At 37.8% G+C, this 24,611-nt stretch overlaps 1 protein-coding gene across 2 annotated transcripts in view; it reads right to left on the minus strand.

Moving 5' to 3' along the window:
- The window catches only part of LOC144577781 (uncharacterized), a 72,049-nt gene that overhangs the window by 40,170 nt on the left and 7,268 nt on the right, over positions 1-24,611 (minus strand). The gene's annotated exons all lie outside the window — the stretch shown is intronic.

The raw sequence follows: 24,611 nt of genomic DNA on the forward strand, positions 1-24,611 counted from the left end.
TTATGATTATCAATTCACTGGAACAAAAGGTCACTGGTCTCTAAGTTATTTAATTGATTACAGATTGCCATGATACATGACAATATATAGGCTCTCTTTAAGGTTATGTTTTGTTTATAAGAAATTTTTTATTAAATCTAATTTCATAAATGTAATAATTTTTTAAACTCTCCTGCAGCTAAGTGGTAACTGAAACCTAGATGTTAACTTATCATTGCACCTTGTTTTGTGAGAATAACTTTGGAGGTGCAAGAACACTTATTTTCAGCACTTGGAATGTGTGAAATGTGTGATCTCTAGATTTTGTGAAGTTCACCTCCACCTCCCCTCCCATCCCAGCTAGATTCTTGGTGAGTGTAGGTGTTATGTTTTCTGTGATAGAGGTTTTGTCCTCAGACAGAAAATCACATGAGCAAAGTATGTCAAGCATTCTATTATATTTCTATGACAAATACTGTTGGCAGGTGTTCTAAAGCTGTTTCACCCTAGAACCAGGCTCTAAAGCTATATTGAGGATGTCTTTGTTTTCAGAAGGCCTTGGTATTTACTAAGGAGCAATTATTAATCTGAGGTAGGTAAACAAGGGTACTTGACCATGAGTGAAAGCATAAAGTAGGTAAATTTTTCATTATCTTCTTATTTCCCTTTGCTTTATATACTGAATCTGAATAAGCAAAGAGAACACAAAGATTTTCAGTGTGCTTCAGTAAACCTTGATTTATTTAAAACAATATTTTATTCCTTTAAGAATTAAGAAATGGTAAGGAACCAATAGGGCTGTCATGAGAAAAATATGCTACCATGACATCTCATTGCTTAGAAAAGGAAGCAAGTTTTTTCCCACTATTTCTTTTGCTTTTTAAAAATAGAGATGGGGCTGGGTGCAGTGGCTCACGTCTGTATCCCCAGCACTTTGGGAGGCAGAGGCAGATGGATCGCTTGAGGTCAGGAGTTTGAGACCGGCCTGGCCAACATGGTGAAACCACATCTCTACTGAAAATACAAAAATTAGCCACGTGTGGTGGTGTGCGCCTGTATTCTTAGCTACTTGTGAGGCTGAGGCAGGAGAATCGCTTGAACCAGGAGGCAGAGGTTGCAGTGAGCTGAGATAGTGCCACTGCATTCCAGCCTGGGTGACAGAATAAGATCTCATCTTGAAAAAAAAAATGAGATAGGGTGTTGCTATGCTGCCCAGGCTGGTCTTGAACTCTTGGCCTCAAACAATCTTCCTGACTTGGCTTCCCACACAACAAATAATATATTAGCGTTATAGATGTGCCCACTGTGCTGGGCCTCCAGCTGTTGCTTCGAGTTCATTTTACCTGTCCAACTTTCAGCCAAAGCCATCTTTAAAATTTTTTTTTAAGATATATTTTTTACTCTGCACAGTGGTTTGTATAAAATTCTTTAAAATATATAGCTTCTCAGGGTTCAAAGTAAAATAAAAATGAAAAAAAGTAAAGAAAAAATAAATTTAATTATTTAAAATATAATAGAAGATATGTACTCTTCTTCCCAAAGAATGCATACATACAAATGGATTTGTGTATGTACAAGTGGATTCACATTTCCCTTCCCCAACCTCCCTGCCCTCCTCTATGCTCTTTATTCTTTTTTTTCTTTTTTGTAAGGACAAGGTCTCTCTGTCACTTAGGTTGGGAGGCAGTGACGTCATCATAGCTCATTGCAGCCTCAAATTCCTGGGCTCAGGGGATCTTCCTACCTCAGCCTCCTGAGTAGCTAGAACTACTGGCACCTGTCACCACACCGAATAAAGCAACATCATTGTTTAGGGTAAGTACCTGGGATTTGTCATCTCAGGCCAAGTTAAGGACATGGACACACGTGGGTGGGTTAAAGAGCAGAAAGTTTAATAGGCAGAAGAAAGGAGAGAGGGGAGCAGCTCTCTCTCTCTCTCTCTCTCTCTCTCTCTCTCTCTCTCTCTCTCTCTCTCTCTCTCTCAAAATAGAAGGGTGTCCGAAAGGGAAAAGATGGCCTGTAGCAGACAGCAGCAGATATTCTCTTTTCTCCCACAAGTCCCCCATCAAGGGGTGCCAGGTTTGGCAATAAAACCCACGGGACACCCAGTTACATTTGAATTCCAGATAAGCAGTGAATAATTTTTTTGTATAGGTATGTCCCAAATATTGCTTGAAACACACTTAAAAATTATAATTGTTTATATACTAAAAAATTATTTGCTGTTTATATGAGATTCTAATTTAATTGAGTATCCTGTATTTTATCTGGCAAACCCTTCTCTCATCCTAACTCATCTTCATAAAATACGTTAGCTTTTAAATTTAGTGGCGTCCAGAAATTTAAAGAGCATCTTCTTTATTCTATAATCCTGGTCAAAAGGGGAAATGCTAAATCCTCCATAAAAACCACTCCCTGCCAGGCGGCAGTTATTTATTCCCCCTCTGACATTGACCCTTTTAGCTGAATAGGACACGTCAGCCACTGCTACCCCCACGTAACACCTGTCACATCTGAAGGACGTCTGTTTTTTTCCCCCTTTCTCACTGATTTGAATTTTGGATTTTGTCTTTCAATAAAACAAATGTCACAGGTCTAGCTCATCACCTATTCTGAATCTAGGTCTCCCTTGTGTTTCTGTGAAGAAATTAAATGAAGATAATGTGGGTAATTATCAGGCATAGATTCTTCAGGTTCTATAGCAATAATGCATGAAAGACTGGTCTACAATTCATAAAAAACCTAAGTTTCAGCCGGGCGCAGTGGCTCAAGCCTGTAATTCCAGCACTTTGGGAGGCCGAGGCGGGTGGATCACGAGGTCAACAGATCAAGACCATTCTGGTCAACATGTTGAAACCCTGTCTCTACTCAAAATACAAAAAAATGAGCTGGGCATGGTGGCGCGTGCCTGTAATCCCAGCTACTCAGGAGGCTGAGGCAGGAGAATTGCCTGAACCCAGGAGGCGGAGGTTGCGGTGAGCCGAGATCGCGCCATTGCACTCCGGCCTGGGTAACAAGAGTGAAACTCCGTCTCAAAAAAAAAAAAAAAAAAAAAAAAACCTAAGTTTCAACCTTCTCCTCTAGAAAGCGTAAAAGAAAACCAAAGGAGGAATGGCTGATTTGCACATCATTTATGTTGTTTCACCTGCTTAAAATCTGATAAGATTTAAAATGTATAAAGTGAAGCTTGGAAAATGGACTTCGGATTTGCCCCTCTCCGACTGAAGAGACCCCTTACGAGTTCAACTGATACCACAGTTTTCATGGGGAGAGAGGTGAACACCAAATATGTAATTGCTTTAAAGAAATGCTCTTATAAATATACTATTATGCCAACTGATATCATTTTTATCCTAAATGCAATTGTAATTAAAATGTTATTGTTAATATCCGAAATCAGTAATTTCTAAAGTAGCTTAATATGGCAACTGCTTTAAAATGTGCTCACAGACTAGCAAAATGTCAGAGCCTGCTTTCAAAGGCTTTCTTCTGGGACATTTATTCTTGCTTTAATTTTAGTAGTATTATTACCTCTCACTGTTGCAAACTGGTTTTCTTCTTTTCTTTCTTTTTATTTTTTGAGACAGTTTCAGTCTTGTTGCCCAGGCTGAAGTGCAATGGTGCAATCCGGGCTCACCGCAACCTCCGCCTCCTGGGTTCAAGTGATTCTCTTGCCTCAGACTTCAGAGTAGCTGGGATTACAGGCATGTGCCACCATGCCCTGCAAGTTTTGTATTTTTTTGGTAGAGATGAGGTTTCTCCATGTTGATCAGGCTGGTCTTGAACTACGGACCTCAGAAAATCCACCCAAACTCGGCCTCCCAAAGTGCTGGAATTATAAGCGTGAGCCACAGTGCCCAGCTGCAAACTGATTTTCCATAGCATTCTTATTATTGTTATTATTATTTTTAGACACGGGGTCTCAATATGTTGCCCAGGCTAGTCTAGAATTCCTAAGCTAAAGTAATAGATACTGCAAATTCTATGAAACCCACCCCTGGTGTCCATAAAGAAATCAATTATGGACTTGGCATGGGACTGCATAGGGAAATGAGCTATAAACCAGATGAACATTCCCCAAAAGCAGAATCTATTTTTTTTTAAGTAAAGACAGGAATCTTGCTATGTTGCCTAAGCTGGTGTTAAACTCCTTGCCTCAAGCAATTCTCCTACCTCGGCCTTCCAAAGTATTGGGATTACAGGTGTAAGCCACTATGCTGAGCCAAAAACAGAATCTAAAATAGGAGCATAATTTGTACCATGCATACCCCACTTTTTAAGGAAACACTCTCTGTCTCTACAGTTTTAAAATTTGCATATGACTTCTTTGAGGTCAGCAGAGTGCAAGAACTTGCACACAGCTGAGACAGCTTAAAAGCCTATAGCCACATCAGGGCACAAAAGCCTGTGAGGTAGCCCAGTGGAAAGTTTGCAAGTCTTAGGCTTGCTTGAGGCCTCAAGGACCTTGTAACTCTGGTTAAAAAACGTCCCTGCCCTCAACTTCACATCTGCTACTCAGAACAAGTTATTACCTTCAGTTGTTTCTGACTTAGGCCTGTCTGTGGGTGCATCTGTCCTGTTTTTATTATGTCTGCTGGTTCTGATGATCTCATTACTTTGTTAATTAAATTTTTAGCTTATTTTAGTCTCCCTTTAATAATTCACTTTTAGCAGTGGGGAAGAGGAAGCAGCACCTCAGAGAATAGTGTCCATCCCAGAGGTAGCTCCACAGCCTTCCTTCCTGTGCTTCAAATTATATCTTCTTGCCAGGCCTGGTAGACAGCCTTAAAAATATTCATCTAGAGAATTCAGGAAGACCACAAGCTAAATTACTCTTCTGAGGAAAAATGTAAATAGCCCTAACAACTCTAGAAATTCCAGAAAAGAGAACCCCAGAGGCTGCTCATAGTGTATCAAAGGCCAGGACCAGCAAATTGCTATTGCCCTTGCTATACTCTTTTTACTTCTCCCTCCCTCATCAGTGGATTTGATTTGGGAATTATCTCTTAATATTCACTGCCTGTTTGTCTACTTGGGTGAACATGAATGTGAATGCATGTTGTATGTTTAAAATTGGTTTTTGTTTATTGTTTATTATGTTGGAGTATAATACTAGCTCCCTATTTTATCTCTTCAGGCAGAGGATAGACTCTGAAAAAAGTCTTCTAAAATGTGATAATCTGGCCAGGTGGGGTGGCTCACGCCTGTAACCTTTGAGCATAGGAGTTGTAACCAATTGAGCACAGAGGTTGGAAACTAGTCTGAGCAACCTGGTGAAACCCTGTCTCTTCCAAACAAAACAAAACAAAAATTAGCCATTTGTGGTGGCATGCACCTGTAGTCCAAGATACTTGGGAGGCTGAGGCAGGAGAATTGATTGAGCCTGGGAGGTCGAGGCTGCAGTGAGCCATCGCTGAGATCACTCCACTGCACTCCACCCTAGGTGACAGAGTAAGACCCTGTCTCAAAGAAGAAAAAAACGATGTGATTATATACTTGTAACCTATTTTCTGGATACTGATTCTTAGCTGAATTAGAAATTCAAGACCAGGCATGGTGGCTCATGCCTGTAATCCCAACACTTTGGGAGGCCAAGGTGGGTGGATCACAAGGTCAGGAGCTCAAGACCAGTCTGGCCAATATGGTGAAAACCGTCTCTACTACAAATACAAAAAAAAATTAGCCAGGTGTGGTGGCGGGAGCCTGTAGTTCCAGCTACTTGGGAAGGAGAGACAGGAGAATTGCTTGTACCTGGAAGGCAGAGGTTTCAGTGAGCTGAGATCGCGCCATTGCATTCCAGCTTGGGTGATATAGAGAGACTCCATCTCAAAAAAAAAAAACAAATTTCAAAAGATGCCAACTCTTCTATCTAATTAAGGATATTAACTATCTTAAACTATTAAAAATATATATTCCTAGTTTGCCATTCATCTTTTCCTTTTTCATTCTGATATTTTGGTGGCTAGAAGTTTACAAATTCAATGAAGTCAAATCTGTGGTCTTTATTAGTGTGTACTTCTATGTCAGTTTCTTATACTTCCTGCTTTAAAAACAATTAAGTGCAAATATAAATTTAAAAGTGAGCAACTAAAAGTAAAAACAGTTTTAAATAACTGTAATAGAGCAAACTTGCACAGTGTTCCATGGTTTAGCAGTATGATAATGGAGTTACACTCAGGAGCATGCCTGTCTGACCTCTACCATGTCAGCTATGCAGACCTGATGCTCTGTAGAACGAGCTACTGACGTTCCCTGTCCTCTTCCTTTTCCTTTCTTGAAAAAGTCAGTCGTAAAGAACTTAAGTAGAGTTAAGCGTGGTAGGCCTGAGCTTCAGGGGAACGCTGTGGGGGACAGGGAGTTGGAGTGCTCCAGAGGGGATGTCAGAATCCAAGTGGAGGAAGAAGAACATGTATTTGCCTTTACTTAGTACTTGTAATTGTTAACTCAAGGTCCTTACATCTGGAGTATTCTTATCAAGATATTAATTATTTAATAAGAATCCTTAATTATTTAGGATTGTATTGGTTGCAAGGGATAAGTTAAACACTACCTTAAGAAAAAATGTAAAAGGAACTTATTGCAGATTAGTGGGGTCTCATAGAATCTGAGAGGGTGAATAACTAAGTCACAAGAAGGGCCAGCCTACAGGACAGGAGAATGCGCTGGAGCAGCTCAAGCCAGGAGCTTAAATATGCCCAAGGGTTTTTCTCTGCCTTTTATCTCTGTTTCTCTTTGTTCTCTTTCTTTCTCTCTGTATTCTTTACATAGTAGAAAAAAAATGGCTGCCAATGGTTTCAAGATTTTACTTGCAGAGCATACAACTACAGGAGAGAGACCATCTTGATCTCCAGTGCTTCCAGATCTAAAACCCCCAGTGAATAAATTCACTGGCTATGCTTAGGTACCCATTATAACTACTCCTGTAGCCATGGATGAAAGTGAGAAGAAAGAAAATGAGGGAGTATTTGAGGGATTTCCAAGAAAGGAGGTACTATGTGGATAAGTTAGGACTTCTCTGTTTATCTCCATCCCAGAGATAGGTGGGTATCTTGGGGATAAAGGTGATCACTCCTGCTTTAAACTTATTCTGACTTGGCTACTCTGAGTGCATGGTGTCGACAACTAATTGATCACAACTAGTTACAGATTTCTTTGTTCCCCCTCCACTTCCACTGCTTCACTTGGCTAGCCTAAAACCAAACAAATACCAACAAAACAAAACCCCCTGACTGAACTCTTCTCTGCTAATGACTCTACTCTCAGCTTGGATGATGAGCTCAGAAAGATGACATTTACAAGACAGTTTCTCAGTTTGTATGTTGTCTTCTGCGTTCCATTCAGTCTGTAACTATTTACTTCATGTAGAAAAGGCCCACCCATAATCTGAGTAAGCAGGAAACAGGATTTTGATTTGGTAAAGAGTGCTATGAAGCAATAAAAAGCTTAGCAGTCAATTGCTACAAGATTTTACTTACGTCAAAACCTCACTTCCTAATACTATTTTCAAACAACAGAGATTTACTAACAAGTACTTTTACAAAGAATGTTTGAAGGGGAAAAAAAAACATTATGACTACAAGAGGCCCTGAGCCTAGCAATTACGGTCAAAAATTCATGTTTGGGGCCCATTACTAATGGTATGGATGCATAAATTCCTCTTGATCTAATTTTCCCGTAAAATCACTGTTCTTTGCAGTAAAAAAAAAAAAAAAAAATTACACTGGGGTTTACCAATAAATTGTCAGAGTATGTTCATACTGTAATATGTGCCCTTTAATAACTCTCTCTTCTCACTAGGGTTTTTCTATTACAGCATTTTAGAAATCCTATTTATATCTCCACAACTTGCCTTTTTAACTTAAATATATCATATTTATTCCTCTAAGTCTTGGTCAATGTACAACAGATATAATTTTTATTAGCTATGTGAAATTAGTATAGTATGAATGATTCATCATTCACATAATCATTCTCTTATTGCTAGACCTTCAGGTTATTTCAGGTTTAGGGCCATTATTTTTAAATGCTGCAATAAACATATACCCTTAACATACTGGAACATATATGCTTATCTATATATTTTTATATATTGAGTTTTTCTATAAAAACGGATTTTTTTCTATAAAATTTCTATTAAAAAATTATCAAAAGTGGGATATCAAAACATAGCATATTTTCAATTAATAAATTCTACCAAATACTTTCCAAAAAGATTGTAGCTAATTATACTTCCATAAACAAAGTATGAGATTTCCATTTCCCTATCTCTGTATGAACACCAGACATTATTAATCTTTTACTATCCATCAATCTGATAGATAATAAATGGCATATAGCATTGCTTTGCATTTTCCTGACTACTACTGATCGAATGTTTACTATATTTATTATTCACCTTTTTGTTCTCTAATAAATTGCCTATTCTTATATTTTGCCTTTTCTTTTGTTTATCTTTCTTAATTTGTAGTTCTTTATATGATGATATTAAGTATTATATCTGAAATTTTATTTACTATATATTGAATATTAGTATTAATTCCCTGTTTCTCACATGTGTCACCAATCTTCCTTGTTTGCCTAGTTCTCTTTGGTTTTTGTTTTTTTTTTTATACTTCAGAGGTCTTGGATTTTTTTTTTCTTTTTTAACACCTCCTATGCCATGAATTCATAGGGAAGAGGTTCCAGCAGTTCAGGCTATTTCCATTGGTTCTCAGAAAGTGTGCTTCTCTGGGTGGAACAGGCTGGCACTTCAGTTGAATCCAGGTACCTTTCTCTTTGGCTTCTTTCTTTTTCTGATCATTTTCCTTCAAGCATTTCAGGAAGCTGTCTCAGCTCTTAGAGTGCTTCATATGCTCAATGGCCACATTAATTCTCTTGGCAGAAACCTTGCCCTGAACTTGCTTGTTTACAACAATGCCAACTGCGTGCTGGGGAACATGTAGACTCTTCCAGCTTTCCCATGGTAACACTTGTGGGGCATTCCTTTTTGAACACTACCCACCCCTTTGATGTCTATGACATTACCTTTCTGATAGATTCACATATATGTCACCAAAGGAACACCTTCATGTTTTCTAAAAGGCCTAAAAATCAAATATGGGGTGCCTCTCATCTTTCCCAGTGTTCATCATTTTGGCAAATTACTGGAAGATGGTGGTTCCTGCCAAAAGGACTGACTAGCATTTCTGTCGTTTTTTTAATGATGCTTTTTATTATACATAAATATCTAGTTTTGTTTTATTTTCTCAGATGTTTTAATCTTTTCCTTTATAAATTCTTGTTTTCCTGAATTACTTAGTTTTTCCACCCATCCTCACTGCTATAGACTGAATGTTTGTATTCCCCACCAAATTCAAATTCATATCTTGAAACTCAAATCATCAATGTGATGCTATGTTTAGGTGGGGCTTTTGGGAGGTGATTAAGTCATGAGAGTGGAGCCTTCATGAATAGAACAAATGCCCTTATAAAAGAGATCCCAGAGGGCTTCCTTGCCCCTTTCATTATGTAAGGCTATAGCAAGAGGATGGCCCTCTGTTTCAGAAATCAGGCTTTCACAGACACCAAATCTGCTGGTGCTTTGATCTTGGACTTCCCGGCCTCCAGAACTGTGAGAAGTAAATGTTTGTTGTTTTCAAGTTACCCAGTTTATGGTATTCTGTTACAGCAGCACGGACTAAGAATGTTGCACTTGTAAATCTACACATTTCCTGATTTTTCTTTTACTGATTTTTATTTTAGTAATGTAATTTAAATGGACTTTATGTTATATACAATGTAGCAATCTAACTTTCTTTCATCTAGAAAGCCAATACTCAGGATTATAAAAAGTAAATAACTGCCCACCTCTCTAAACATACCCCTCAGAGGAGTACCCCCTTGATGTGTTGCCTTAAACTTTTTTCTATGTATATATAACCCTTTAATACTTGTGTATGTGTTTGTGTATATATATATAGACATACAAAAATAAATACTATATGTATAGCATGATCTGTTTTTATTTATTTTTCTCCAGTTTGTTTTCTTTAAGGACCTTAAAATGCTGGAAAGAAACTCCAAATCAGTTGGTATACTCTATCTTATTCTTTTAAAAGGCATAATAACATCCTATCTTAAAAACTGACAAATCTGACTCATTAAGGCATAACCAATTTACTACTCCCAGCTGAAGAGATCCCCAAAGTAAAATCTTCTCTGCCCCAGCTCTGCAAATCCTGTTCTGAATAGCGGTCCCACATCTCTGAGGAGTTCTTTACTAAGTTCCCCTGAGACAGAGTCACAGTATCAGCCTTTATCTTCAATAAGGGCAACCTCCTAAGTGCCCCCTTCAATCAATCAGCTCCCAAGTCTCAACTAGCTTTCTTTTCTATGTGTTGCAAATCTGGCTTCCCCATTTAATTTTCTGCCTGTAAAAGAAGGAACATTTGGAACAGCACTATTCTCCTACTGACCTTTTTGGTACTTTTTAAATCTATAGGGGGTGAGGGGGAAATGCAGTTAAAAATAACCCAAGACTCCTGCAATATTTATAGATCTCTCATCAATCTTTGATTCCATAGACAGGTACCACTTAGCCAAGCCATATGATTTTGATATTGATTCAATATTTTTAATCTTCTATCAGAGCTTTTACTGCCACAGAATTTCAGAGTTCATTCATTCCTCAAATATTTATTGATGCCACTATTTGCCAAGTACTATAAAGTGCTGTGAATGTACTAGTGAACAAAATAGTCACAGTGCTGGATAGTTATATACTTCTTTGAGCAAATTCTAATCCTAAATGTGATTGAAATCATTTTTTGTCTCTAATTCTCCTTTGAAACATTTACACTAATATGATGCAGATATTAGTGTTTCTTATGCTTTTCTGCCATGGAAAATAAGTTCAATGCTGTTCCTTAACTAAAAGAGAAGAATTTTATGCCATAGGCATCACCATGACCCTTTTTAAACAATTTTTGTCTAAATAGTTTAGCGTCTTTTCAACAAAGCCAATATTGCTTCTCTGGGTTAAAAGTCATTTGTTATTCAATAAATATTTATTAAGCCCCTACTCTATGTTAGATACTGTTCTAGGGTTCAGGTCTAGTGGTTTTTATGTGTGTGTACCATAGAGCATTTTAGCAGTCTGTAGAGTATGAACTTTTTCTCCAAACAATATTTTTATAATGTACTAATTAAAATACATTGGATTACAAAGGAAACTGATTGGTTTATACCTTGATTAATAAGGTTAATTTCTTAAGGTCCTGCTTTTAAGTAACCTCTTTAAACTAAACAAAACAAACTTCATTAATTTTAATGAGAAAGTTTTTTATGTAGTACATCTTAACTTAAGACACCCAAACAATTTTCAAAAATTATATACATATTTAATATGTCTCCATACACATATGTATATAATAAGAGCACTTCTGTGTAATAATAAAGAATTTGAAAGTAATCAAGTATAGCAATCCAACAAATAATTTTGTACTCAGCAAAGGAGAAAGAGATGACTTGATAGTGGGTGATGGATGTGCAGGGAAGAAGTGAGAGAATCTAGATTTAGAAAATTCCTTCTGGCGGGTGCAGTGGCTCACGCCTGTAGTCCCAGCACTTTGGGAGGCCGAGGTGGGCAGATTGCCTGAGCTCAGGAGTTCGATCCCAGCCTGGGCAACACGGTGAAACCCCGTTTCTACTAAAAATACAAGAAATTAGCTGGGCATGGCAGTGTGCGCCTGTAGTCCCAGCTACTCTGAGGCAGAGGTTGCAATGATCCAAGATTGCGCCACTGCATGCCAGCTTGGACGATACAGTGAGACTCTGTCTCAAAAAAAAAAAAAAAAGAAAGAAAGAAAGAAAGAAAGAAAAAGAAAGCTCCTTCTTTTTGCACTATTTTTCTTATGAATTTTTTTAAATCTTTTGAAGAGGCTTATTATTACTGAGGTCAGTTTTGCTTAAAATAGCCTTAAATGTTATTTTTCAGGAAAAAAAAAGAGCAAAGCGCAAACAGTGTACATACACCGCATGGAAGTAGTCCATGCACACACAGACCAAAGGGTTATAAGAGATGAAGATGCTGTATCTTCACTTTTTGCTTGGTGTTCACAAGCAAAACAAACATGTTTGGGATTATCCACATAGGGAATTCAATTTAATTTTTTTTTCTATGATATTATGACTAGAAACTCTGTTGAGTGAATTGGTGAGTGTGTGTTCATGCCTGGAATCATAATGTTGAGACAATTTCTTAGTATGTATATTTAGTGTTTTGGGATGAAAAAGTATTTATACTGGGAAAAAAAAGGAGTTTCACCAATAGCGACAAGACTTTTCAAGAGCTCTACTGCTGAAAGGTTATTAATTAAACATTCACCTTGTGAAGTACATCTGTTCATTAATATCTGATTCTGTTCACAAAACTTGGAAATCCTTGCATCCAGCTGGGGTTAAAAAAAAAGCATAAAAACTAACGACAACAACAACAAAACATTGAACAAAACAGACACAACTTCTTGCCTCGAGCTAATAAACTTCAGAATCTGCATGGATGATAATTCTGTTCACAGGGTCAATTTGTTCAGCTCACAGAAGGTGTATTTTATCCTTAATTAATATTGGCAATCCCATCACAATGCAGTACTGCTCAAAATTAAAGCCCCTGGGGAGTAAAGTTGTCCTATTAAAAGTGTTTTTGCAAAGAACAAATAAAATGAAAATTAAAAAAAAATGTTTTTGCTTGGATGGTTATTCTGGCCTCCAAAATCCCCTATCATGATCATCTCTTTTTCCCCCTTTCTTCATCCCCATACCTAGAAGACAATAATGATTATCTCTTTGATGCTTGTTGATCTAGATGAGGGATAGACAAACTATTGCTCAAGAGCTAAATCTGCTCTCTTCTGTTTCGGTAGATAAAGCTTTATTGGAACACAGCCAAACTCATATTGTCTATAGTGCTTCCACACTACAATAGCAGAGTTGATGATACTATACAGAAATACAAATGCAAATGCACTCAACTGTTCCCGTTCTTATCATTCCCCCTAAAAACTGAAACAAGGATACCCACTTTCACCATTCTTATTAAATATAGTACTGGAAGTCCTTGTCAGAGCAATCAAGCAAGAGAAAAATATAAAAGACATCTAAATTTGAAAAGAAGAAGTCCAAATTATCCCTCTTTGCTGAAGATATAATCTTTTATCTAGAAAACCCTAAAGACCTCACTGAAAAACTATTAGGTTTGATAAATGAATTGAGTAAAGTTTCAGGATACAAAATTAATGTGCAGAAATCAGTAGTGTTTCTGTACTCCAATAACGATCTAGCCAAGGACCGAACCAAGAAGGCAATCCCATTTACAATAGCTACAAAAATAAAAAGTAAATAAAATACCTAGGAATATATTTAACTAAGCAGGTGAAAAATCTCTATAAGATAGACTATAAAACACTGATGAAAGAAATCATAGATGACACAAACAAATGGAAAAACATCCCACACTCGTGGATTGGAACAATCAATATTGTTAAAGTGACCATACTGCCCAAAGCAATCTACAGATTCAACTCAATCCCCATCAAATACTAACATTGTTTTTTCAGAGAATTAAACAAACTTCTAAAGTACACATGGAACCAAAAAAGAACCTGAAGAGCCAAAGCAGTCTTAAGAAAAAAGATTGAAGCTGGAGGCATCACATTACCTGACTTTAAATTATACTAAAGGACTATATAGTAACTAACGCCATGTGGTGTTGGTATAAAAATAGACATGTAGATCAATGGAACAGAAGAGAGAACCCAAAATTAAGGCCACACACCTACAAATACCTGATTTTCAATAAAGTCAACAACAATATACACTGGAGAAAGGATACCCTATTTAATAAATAGTGCTGGGGAAACTGGATAGCCATATATTCATAATGAAACTGAACTCATACCCCATACCATATACAAAAATTAACTTATGATGGATTAAAGACGTAAACAGAAGACCTGAAGCTATAAAAAATCCTAGAAGAAGATATAGGAAAAACTCTTTTGGACATTAGCTTAGGCAAAGGACTTATGACCAAGTCCTCGAAAGCTAATGCAATAAACAAAAACAGACAAATGGGACTCAAACTAAAAAGCTTAAAAGAAATAACAGACTAAAGAGACAACCTTCAGAATTTGAAAATTATTTGCAAACTATGAATCTGTCAAAGGGCTAATGGCCACAGTCCACAAAGTATTCAAATAGCTCAATAAGGAAAAAACAAATAATTCCATTAAAAACTGGGCAAAGGTCAGACACAGTGGCTCACGCCTGTAGTCACAGCACTTCAGGAGGCCTAGGCAGGAGGATAGCTTGAGCCCAGGAGTTCGAGACCAGCCTGGGCAACATAGGAATTCCTCATTTCTACAAAAAAGTAGAAAAAATTAGCCAGGTGTGGTGGTGTGCACCTGTCGTCCCAGCTACTTGGGAGGCTATGGAAGGAGGATCACTTGAGCCCAGGAGGTTGAGGCTGTGATGAGCCCAGATCCTGCCACTGCACTGGGTGACACAGCAAGACCCTGTCTCATTAAAAAAAGAAGGTGGGCAAAAGACATGAACGGGAAGAGGGAGAACATCAGGATAAATAGCTAATGCATGCAGGGCTTAATATGTAGGTGATGGGTTGATAGGTACAGCAAACCACCATAGCACACATTTACCTATGCAACAAACCTGCACATCCTGCACATGTCTCCTGGAACTTAAAATAAAATAAAAATTGTTTTTTAAAAGACATGAACAGACATTTTTCAAAAGAAGACAAGTGGCCAATAAACATATAAAAAGTGCTCAATATCACTAACCATCAGAGAAATGCAAATAAAACCACAATGAGGTATCATCTTTTACTAGTCAGAATGGCTATTACTGAAAAGTCTAAAAACAACAGATGTTGGCCAGGACGTGGAGGAAAGAGAATGCTTATACACCATTGGTGGGAATGTAAATTTGTGTAACCTTTATGGAAAACAATATGGAGATTTCTCAAATTACTAAAAATAAAACATTTGATTTGGTAATCCTACTACATATATGCCTAAAAGGAAAGAAAGTATTACATCGAAAAGATATCTTCACTCATGTTTATTGTAGCACTACTCACAATAGCAAAGATAGGGAATCAACCTACATGTTCATCAATCAATTAATAAAGAAAATGTGGCATATATATATACACCATGGAATAAGACTCAGCCATAAAAAGAATGAAATCATGTCTTTTGCAGCAATGTAGGTGGAACTGGAGGCCATTATCTAAGTGAAATTGCTCAGAAATAGAAAGTCAAATACCACATGTTCTCATTTATCAGTAGGAGCTGAACAATGGGTACACATGGACATATAGAGTGGAATAATAGATATTAGAGACTCCAAAAGATAGGAGGGCTGAAAAATTACCTATTGGGTACAGTGTTCACTGTTTGGATGATGGGTACACTAAAAGCCCAGACTTCACCATTATGCAATATATCCATGTAAGAAATCTGTATTTTTACCCCCTAGATATATAAACATTGACAAAATTTAAATTAAAAAAATTTGCAGAATTGAATAGCTATGACAAAACTCCTCTGGCCAACAAAGTCAAAAAGTATGTACTACTTAGACCTTTATAGAACAAGTTTTGACCATTACTGATGTAGATTCCTGGGGCTTCAAGTTCAGTGTTACTGAATATTTGAGCAGATCTAATAATATTTGAGCCTTTCATTCCTAAGGGATGTAGCCTTACTTATAGACATTCTTATATCTCTCCTGCAAAGCAAATAAGGGACAGGTCTTTACTTTCAAATTTTCATAATATTAGAATGCTTTGTTCCCATTGCCCCTGGTGCTTAATGAGTGTAACTTCTTTTTTTTTTTTTTTTTTTTTTTTTTTTAATGAGATGGAGTCTTGCTTATGCTGGAGTGCAGTGGCGCAATCTTGGCTCAGTGCAACCTCCGCCTCCCAGGTTCAGGCAATTCTCCTGCCTCAGACTCCCAAGTAGCTGGGATTACAGGCGTGTGCCACCATGCCCAGCTAATTTTTGTATTTTTACTAGAGACAGGGTTTCACCATGTTGGCCAGGCTGGTCTCTAACTCCTGACCTCAAGTTATCTGCCTGCCTCAGCCTCCCAAAGTACAGGAATTACAGGCGTGAGCCACTATGCCCCATCTAGTGACTGCAACTTTTAACAGGCAGATCTGATCATGTAATTCCTTGGTTTAAAACCCTTGGATGACTTCTTCCTCATTCTTTGGATATGATAAATATCTAAAATACAATCACAAGGTGCCTCAGTTTCTGACCTCACATAGTTTTCCAGCCTTATCTTTGGTGTCTCTCCTTTTAGTCTCTTGACTGAGAGATCATACACTTCCACTCTGAACATACCTCTGTCCCCTTTGAACACTTGTTTTCTTAGTCTGAACAGCAACTCTTATTCCTCAACCCTCCATCCGGGTTCATTCCAACTCATCCTTCAGTAAAAATCACTGTTTTAGGAGAAACTTCTGTGATGTTCCTCTGTCCTGTCCCTATCTAGGTTAGACTCTCATAGCTACTTTATTTTTCTTCCATAGCAGTTTATAGAATAGCAAATATGTACTTGTTTATGCTATTTGCTTAGTTTTGTCTATTAGATTCCCTAAAATGTAAGACAGATTTTTGCTCCTCGTGGATGTAGCTCCAGTGCTTAGCCAGAACCTGATACACAGCAGACAGTCAAATTCATGGAATGAATTTATGAACAACTGGTACACTCACACATCAGACATTTTGCAGTAAACTTGTACTCAGTAGTTATTGAGAGAGTCAAATGAAGAGTGACCTGAAGCACATTTCTCTGAATGTCTTACAAAATTGTGTGAAGTTGTTCCTTCTATCAAGATCGAATTATGAAGTGATCCACTAACTTGAGTGTAATGCTAATGTTTTTCTTTTGATAGTGTTTTTTTTAGAGACAGTATACTTTATTACATTTCTTTTTTCTTCCTTGAGGCCAGGAAGCTCAAAATTAAATTTATTGTTTATTTATAGCAATGCTCTCCAAACCCAGACTTCTGGTAAAATTTCTTCCTATCTTATTTACATAGCTTATTAGCCTTTTTGTTTATTTTTAAATCTGTTAAGCATTTGCTTCATAGCCTGGGCAACATGGTGAAACCCCATCTCTACTAACAATACAAAAATTAGCCAGGCATGGTGCCACATGCCTGGAGTCCCAGCTACTAGGGGGGCTAAGGGGGAAAGATCAAAAAAGTATTTGCTTCATATTAAGTCATCTCAAGTCTGTTTTCTGTTTGTTTGCTTTTTAGAGATGAGGTCTCACTATGTTGTCCAGACTGGTCTCAAATTCCTGAGCTGAAGCAATCCTCCTGCCTCAGCTTTCCAAAGTGCTGGGATTACAGGAGTGAGCCCCTGCACCCAGCCACATAAGCCATATAATTGTTTCTTGATTCTGTTTAAGATTCATTTTTTCTCATCGGAGTAAGTCCAGAAAAGCATATAAATAGCACATCTTGGGTCATATCTGAACAATTGATAAGGATGGAAGTTACAGCTGGTCTCAGAGGTTCTAAGTGTCCTGATTGAAATTCTATAACTGTCTTGCTCACGTGGGAGAGGAAAAGATGAGGTGTGGTGTCCTAGAAGTTAATATTTTTTTAAGTTAGCAAAATAAACTGAAGCTGGTTATCCACTGCTTATGAAGTGTAAATAGCATATTAATATACTACGGCAGCAACTTGACAGTACTCTACTTTCTGCACCAGACCTGCAAGGGGCAGCCTTACGTGTATGTATCGTTTGAGGGCTAGGATATCCTAGGTCAGCCGCTACTTGCTTCTCTGGTAGGCTGGTTTTTAAGTTACTTCTCCTGCCTCCTTAAGTATATCAGACTGGGGAGAGGAGGTGAATTAAGAGTTCATCAGCTTAGGAGGTAGGGGAATTTAATCATAAGTTTGCCTTTTCTTCAGATGATTAAATAATGAGTGTTTATGAAATCAAGAAAAATGTTTACCTCCCCAGTTTTCTTTTCAAAGACTTCTCTGTGCACTCTGGCTAATTTAAAAAGAACCCCATAGGATGCTTATTTTTGCACACATATATTGCCAGAGTAGTTCCTGTTTTGGTTTAAATGTGTTCCTTCTTTTTAGTCAGATGAAAGAGAACTTTCTTTAAAAAGAACTTGTCTGCTGATCATGTTTGTTAGAATGAGCCTAAATAAAGCTTCTGTTAAGAGCTTAACTGTTTAGTTAAATCCTCTTGGCTAAATTATCTGGCGAATATTTGTCCTTGGATGATATAATCACAGTCCTCTCAGTACCCTCTTTCCAACCTGAAATATGTGTCTCTCCCTCTCCTGAAGACTACTAGGAAGTGTCTTGAGGAAGAAGCTTTCACTCTCATTCAGTTAACTTATTCCTTGTGCAGTTGGATGTTGGGGTGTGGGTGTATGAAATATGCTAGGCACCAATAGTGAGCACGATTAATTGTGCATGAGGTAAGGGGCTAGGAGGGGACTGCCTAGGTTAAGCCATAGAGAAATGACATCTTGAAGGCGTTAGATAAGAGAGAAGAATCTTTGAAAGGAAAAGGCCACGGAAAAAATGTAGAAACACTCTTCCAAAGTCTGTCGAGGTCAGCCTGGCATGCAATTATAAAGTTAAGCTTTCCTGATATAGTTTTCCTCAACAGAAAAATCTGGGAAGATAACAGCTAAACAGCTAAGTAAATAAATAATGAATTATTGATAAATGATAAACACGATGAATCTCAAAAACGTTGTGCTAAGCAAAAGAAGTCAGACACGAGAGACCACTTATTATATGACTTTATTTATATAAAATGTCCAGAATAAGCAAATCTATAGAGACAAAATATAGACTAGCAGTTTCCTGGAGGTGAAGTGGGGGAGGAGTGGGCAGCAGTGGGGGAAAAGGGTAAGTTGAAATTTTATTGGAGGTTCTGAAAATGTGCTGAAACTGATTCTAGTGATGGTGCATAACTCAGTAAATTAACTAAAAATCCTTGAATTGTACACTTGATATGAGAGGATTTTATAATATGTAAACTATATCTCAATAAAGCTTCTTAAAAAAAAAAGGCAAGAACATCATCTGTTCAAAGGAACTAAGGATAGATCTTTTTGAGTATAAAGATAGAAGTCCTCTTAACTATTACAATCTCCCATCATCTAAATATTGTACAGACAGCTTTGTTTCTACAAGGGAGAAAACCAAGAAAAGAACCATTCCTTGAGTACTCTAATGGTTTATCTTTACTACTGTTTCACTTTTTAAATCTGCTTGTGAGATAAGCAGTAGGGTTGGACATTGAAAACAAACAATAACAACAAAAACCACATGGCAACCATTCTTTGAATTTGATGGTCAGCATTACAGTTAAAATTCAAATTGGCTTTCAGAAGATAAAATCTTCAACATTTCGCTTGATGAAAGGTTTAAATAAAAAATCATACAAATATGGATTTTTTTAAACACGTGCCTTAATGCTAATAAAAGGATGCTTTGCTTTCATATTTTACAGTCAAAGGGAAAACTTTCACTTTGCCTTCTGAAGGTTCTCTTAAAATTTGACTACAGGTAGAACGAGAGAACCGGTATGCAAATTTATTAACATGCATGGGGGGAAAATCACGCAGAGCAATTACCCTAATACCCAGTGTGGTACTGTTTCTTAAACCAACACAATTTAACAATCAACACTTCTGTGACCCCAAAATATGTGGGAATTTCTCACCACCACCAACCAACCAATCATTTTTGGAGTGAACATCAACAGGATGTCCTCCAATTCAATTCCAATACTGTCTACCTGGAGATTGCATCAGATCCCACATGTTGAAGGCTCAGACCCCAAAACTGCCAAACACTAGTAGCAAGTTCAGACCTCTGGAACTTTTCTTTTTCTTTTCTTTTCTTTTCTTTTCTTTTCTTTTCTTTTCTTTTCTTTTCTTTTCTTTTCTTTTCTTTTCTTTTCTTTCTTTCTTCCTTTCTTTCTTTCTTTCTCTTTCTTTCTTTTTTCTCTTTTTCTTTCCTTTCTCTTTTTCTTTCTTTCTTTTTCTTTTTCTTTCTTTCTTCCTTCCTTTCCTTCTTTTCACTATCTATTCATCGAGAAGCAGGCCTCTTGGAATTTCTGGTCTACTGGCTTCAAGTTGGGATTCCTAAGATCTCCTCCCTGGGCAGGTGAGGTATAGGAAAGGGGCATGGAATTTCCCCTCATTGAGTCCACCACCATCCAGGAACCTCTGCATGTTCAGCTATAATGGGAGCTCTTTGAACCCTGTCCTCTTGGCTTTTTATGGGGACCTCATTACATAAGCAAGATTGATTAACCCATTGGCTAACAGTGAGCAAGTGGATCTTCAACTCCTTTCCCCTCAGTGGAAGTTGAAAGGTAGGGCTGTTAGTCCCAACCCTCTGATCATGCTTTTGGCTTTCAGGTGACTAGTCCCACCCTGAAGCTATCAGTCTACTTTAGCATGCAAAAAGAAAGAACTTTGGAGATTCCAAGGATTTTCAGGATTATATGCCAGCAAACAGGAGGGAAACCAAATGTATATTTCAGAATATCACAGATTCAGATGCTTACATACCCTTTTTCAAGGGGAGATGGGGAATGTACAGAATTGTTCTAATGGGTATTCAGTCATTAGGGAGAATGGGTAGATTAGGGAGGCTGAAGGCAGAGATTATGGGAAGGTGAGGAGTGGAGCTGGGCTAGAACAATCATTGTCATATTTCACAGATCCAGTCCCCCCAGGTAAGCTGCTGGAGCTGCGTTCAGAAGAATAGATGAAAAATCTGACTTAGCATAGTAACTCTAGTCTCTGCTCTTCTCTGGTGGTTGGTCTTTCCTGGTTATTTGACCAGATTTCTTGGGAGGGAGTATTAAGACAACTACATTTAAGCTTTCTTAGTCAGATAAGGAAATTCCAGTCTCTCCTGGTGCTTTGGGAAACAGGATAGGAGAGACAGGGAGAAAGGAGAAAGGTCACAGTGAGACGGTGGTTCTGGGGCTAATTTCTGAGGACTTTCAATCTCCAAAGTGCTCAGCATGGTTAAGTGCCATATTTTGGGGAATTGTTTTCTTCCACCCAGCAACATTTAACCACATCAGATTGTGAATTTGGCTCTCCCTCGGTATTCTCAGAGAATTGGGTCCCCGACCTCCAAGGATACCAAAATTCAGAGATGTTCCAGTCCCTAATATAAAATGGCATAGCATTTGCATACAACCTATGCACATCCTCTTGTATGCAGTCATGCATTGCTTAAAGAAAGTTCTAAGAAAGGTGTCAGTAGGCGATTTCACCATGTGCAAACATCATAGGGTGTACTTACACAAAGTTAGTTGGTAGAGCCTGCTATACACCTAGGCTATATGGTATATGGCCTATTGCTTCTAGGCTACAAGCCTATACATCATGTTAAGGTACCGAATATTGTAGACAATTGTAACATAATGGTAGTTTTGTATCTAAACATAACTAAATGTATAAAAGGAACAGTAAAAATATGGTATTATAATTTTAGGGGAAGAATCTTCTTATATGTGCCCTGTATTTAACCGAAATGTTATGCAGCTCATGATAATAATTTCAGTCATCTCAAGATTGCTTACAATACTTGATAAAATGTAAATGCTGTGAAAAGTTTTCATGTTGTATTTTTAAATCTTGTATTTTTTTATTGTTGTATTGTTATTTTCTATTGCTTTGGTTTTTCTTGGAATATTTTCTTGTTTTTTTTGAGACAGGGTCTCCCTCTGTTGCCCAGGCTGGAGCACAGTGGTGCCATCTTGTTTCACTGTAACCTCCATTTCCCAGGCTGAAGCCATCCTCTTACCTCAGCCTCCCAAGTAGCTGGGACTACCATGCCTAATGTTTGTATTTTTGTAGAGATGGTGTTTTGCCATGTTGCCCAGGCTGCTTTCGAACTCTTGAGATCGAGTGATCCTCCCACCTCAGCCTCCCAAAGTGCAGGAATTACAGGTGTGAGCCACTGCGCCTGAGATTCTTCCAAATATTTTCAATCTATGGTTGATCGAATTAATGAGTGCAGAACATGAAGATTCAGAAGGCCCACTATGTAGCTGAAGATTGTTTCTGCCTCACTTAAGGAAAACAAGTATTTATTAAACAAATAGATAAGAGAACACAAAATAGTGGGGAGGCTCTCGCTTTACCTTCATCCTTATCAGAAAATACAAGCAATTTGGTGGAGCATGGTGGCTAACGCCTGTAATCCCAACACTTTGGGAGGCCGAGGCAGGCAGATCACCTGAGGTCAGGAGTTAGAGGCCAGCCTGGCAACATGGTGAAACCCCATCTCTACTAAAAATACAAAATTAGCTGTGCGAGGTGACTCACGCCTGTAGTACCAGCTACTTGGGAGGCTGAGAAACAAGAATCACTTGAACTTGGGAGGTGGAGGTTGCAGTGAGTTGAGATCACGCCACTGCACTCCAGCCTGAGCAACAGAGTGAGACTCAGTCTCAAAAAAAAAGAAAATACATGCTATTTGATATGCCAGTAATAACTATTCTTTTCTTTAGAAATCTTTTCTTCCGTGGCTAGAATTTTCAGGAATTTGAGTGTCTGACTTGCTATGCCCTGTTAAGTGAATATATCCTAAACTGTATTTACTAGTAAGATTTCAACCCTTGAATTCCCACTGAAGTATATTCAGATGCATGAGAGTTCACATCTTTTCCACAATCATGTTGGATATCTATATGTAGGACTTCTATATTTGTTTTATTGTACAGTACTTTTGCAGCATGAATGTTCCTTTGTTTTAGCTGACTACCTAGTTTCGAGAGGACGACGTGACTTCATCTTAATGCACTTAAATTCTAATCTACTTTGAGTTTCCATAAAAATAACAAGTTGCTGTTTTTCTCTCCTATTCCTCCTTCTCACCCTCCTCCTTCTCTCATTTTAAGAGACAGGGTCCCACTTTCTTGCCCAGGCTGGAGTGCAGTGGCACAGTCATAGCTGACTGTAGCCTCAAACTCCTGGACTCAAGCAATCCTCCTGCCTCAGCCTCCCAAGTAGCTAGCACTACAAGCATGCACCATCAAGACTGGGTACATTTTTTATTTTTTGTACACAGGGGGTTCTCACTATGTTGCCCATGGTGGTCTCTAATTCCTGGCCTCAAGCCATCCTCCTGCTTTGGCCTCTCAAAGTGCTGGGATGGCAGATACAAGCCTTCATGCCCAGCCCTGCTGTTTTTCTTTGAAGTGAAAATAAAGCATGGAATATGCAAACATTTGTTTATATGGGTATTATAGCAAACTTCCTATGATCCTATCTCTTGAGAGCAAAATGTGGACACCATTACTGGATAAGAGTAGCTCTGGCTTGCTTAATGTCTCAGAAACTGGGAAGAATGGAGTTTACCCAGATTATGAAACCTAAAGGAAGCAATAACAACTCACTGAAAACTTAGTTTATTTAAAAGGCAGCTTTTATCTATTAAATTGATGTGCTTTTTTCTTTTAAAGAAAGAGATTTCTATTGGATACTGTATATACCTGAAAAAAAAGGGTTTTTTAGGTCATTTTTATTGATACCTAATAGATATACATATTTTCAGGGTACATGTGATATTTTGACACATTCATATTATATGTAATAATCAAACGGGTAATTATGGCATCCAGCTCTTTAAACAGTTATCTTTTCTTTATACTGGGAACATGCAAATTATTCTCTAATAGCTATTTTGAAATATAAAATAGATTATTTATTACAGCCACTGTATTTTTTTTTTAACTTCTGGAACATACTCTGGAATGTACTGATTTATCAAACATTAGATCTTATATCTTCTATCTTTTTTTTTTTTTTCTTAAGACAGGGTTTCACCAAGTTGGCCAGGCTGGTCTTGAATTCCAGACCTCAGGTGATCCACCCGCCTTGGCCTCCCAAAGTGCTGGGATTACAGGCTTGAGCCACCGCGCCTGGATTATCTTCTATCTAATTGTATTTTTGTACCCATTTTTTAATCTCTTTTCATCCCTTCTCCTCCCTAACCTTCTCAGCATCTAGTAGCCATCAATCTACTCTCCATTCTCGTGAGATTGACTTTTTAAGCTCCCAATATATACATGAGTGAGAACATGCAATATTCATCTTTCTGTGCTTGGCTTATATTTTTTCAATTGTTTTAAAACTTATTTTTGTTTTTCCAGCACAAGAAAAAAGTGAGAGGCCTATTTCATTTAACATAATGACCTCCAGTTCCATTCATGTTGCTGCAAAGGACAGGATTTCATTCTTTTATTAATGGCTGAATGTTTCATTGTGTATATATGTCACATTTTCTTTATCCATTGACCCACTGAAGGGCACTTAGGTTGATTCCATATATTGGCTATTGTGAATACTACTACAATAGACATGGAAGTGTAGGTATCTCTTCAGTGTTGTTTTTAATTACAGAATTTTGCCATTACTTTTCAAAGCAATGGTTCTCCAACATTAGTGGATCTATTAGTGCCTAGATAGCACCCTACCCCCCGAGTTTTTAATTCATAGGCTTAGAGTGAAGCCAAAATTTTGCATTTCTATCAAGTTCCCAGAAT

Source organism: Callithrix jacchus, chromosome 9 (assembly GCF_049354715.1).
Source record: "Callithrix jacchus isolate 240 chromosome 9, calJac240_pri, whole genome shotgun sequence".
Lineage (NCBI taxonomy): Eukaryota > Metazoa > Chordata > Mammalia > Primates > Cebidae > Callithrix > Callithrix jacchus.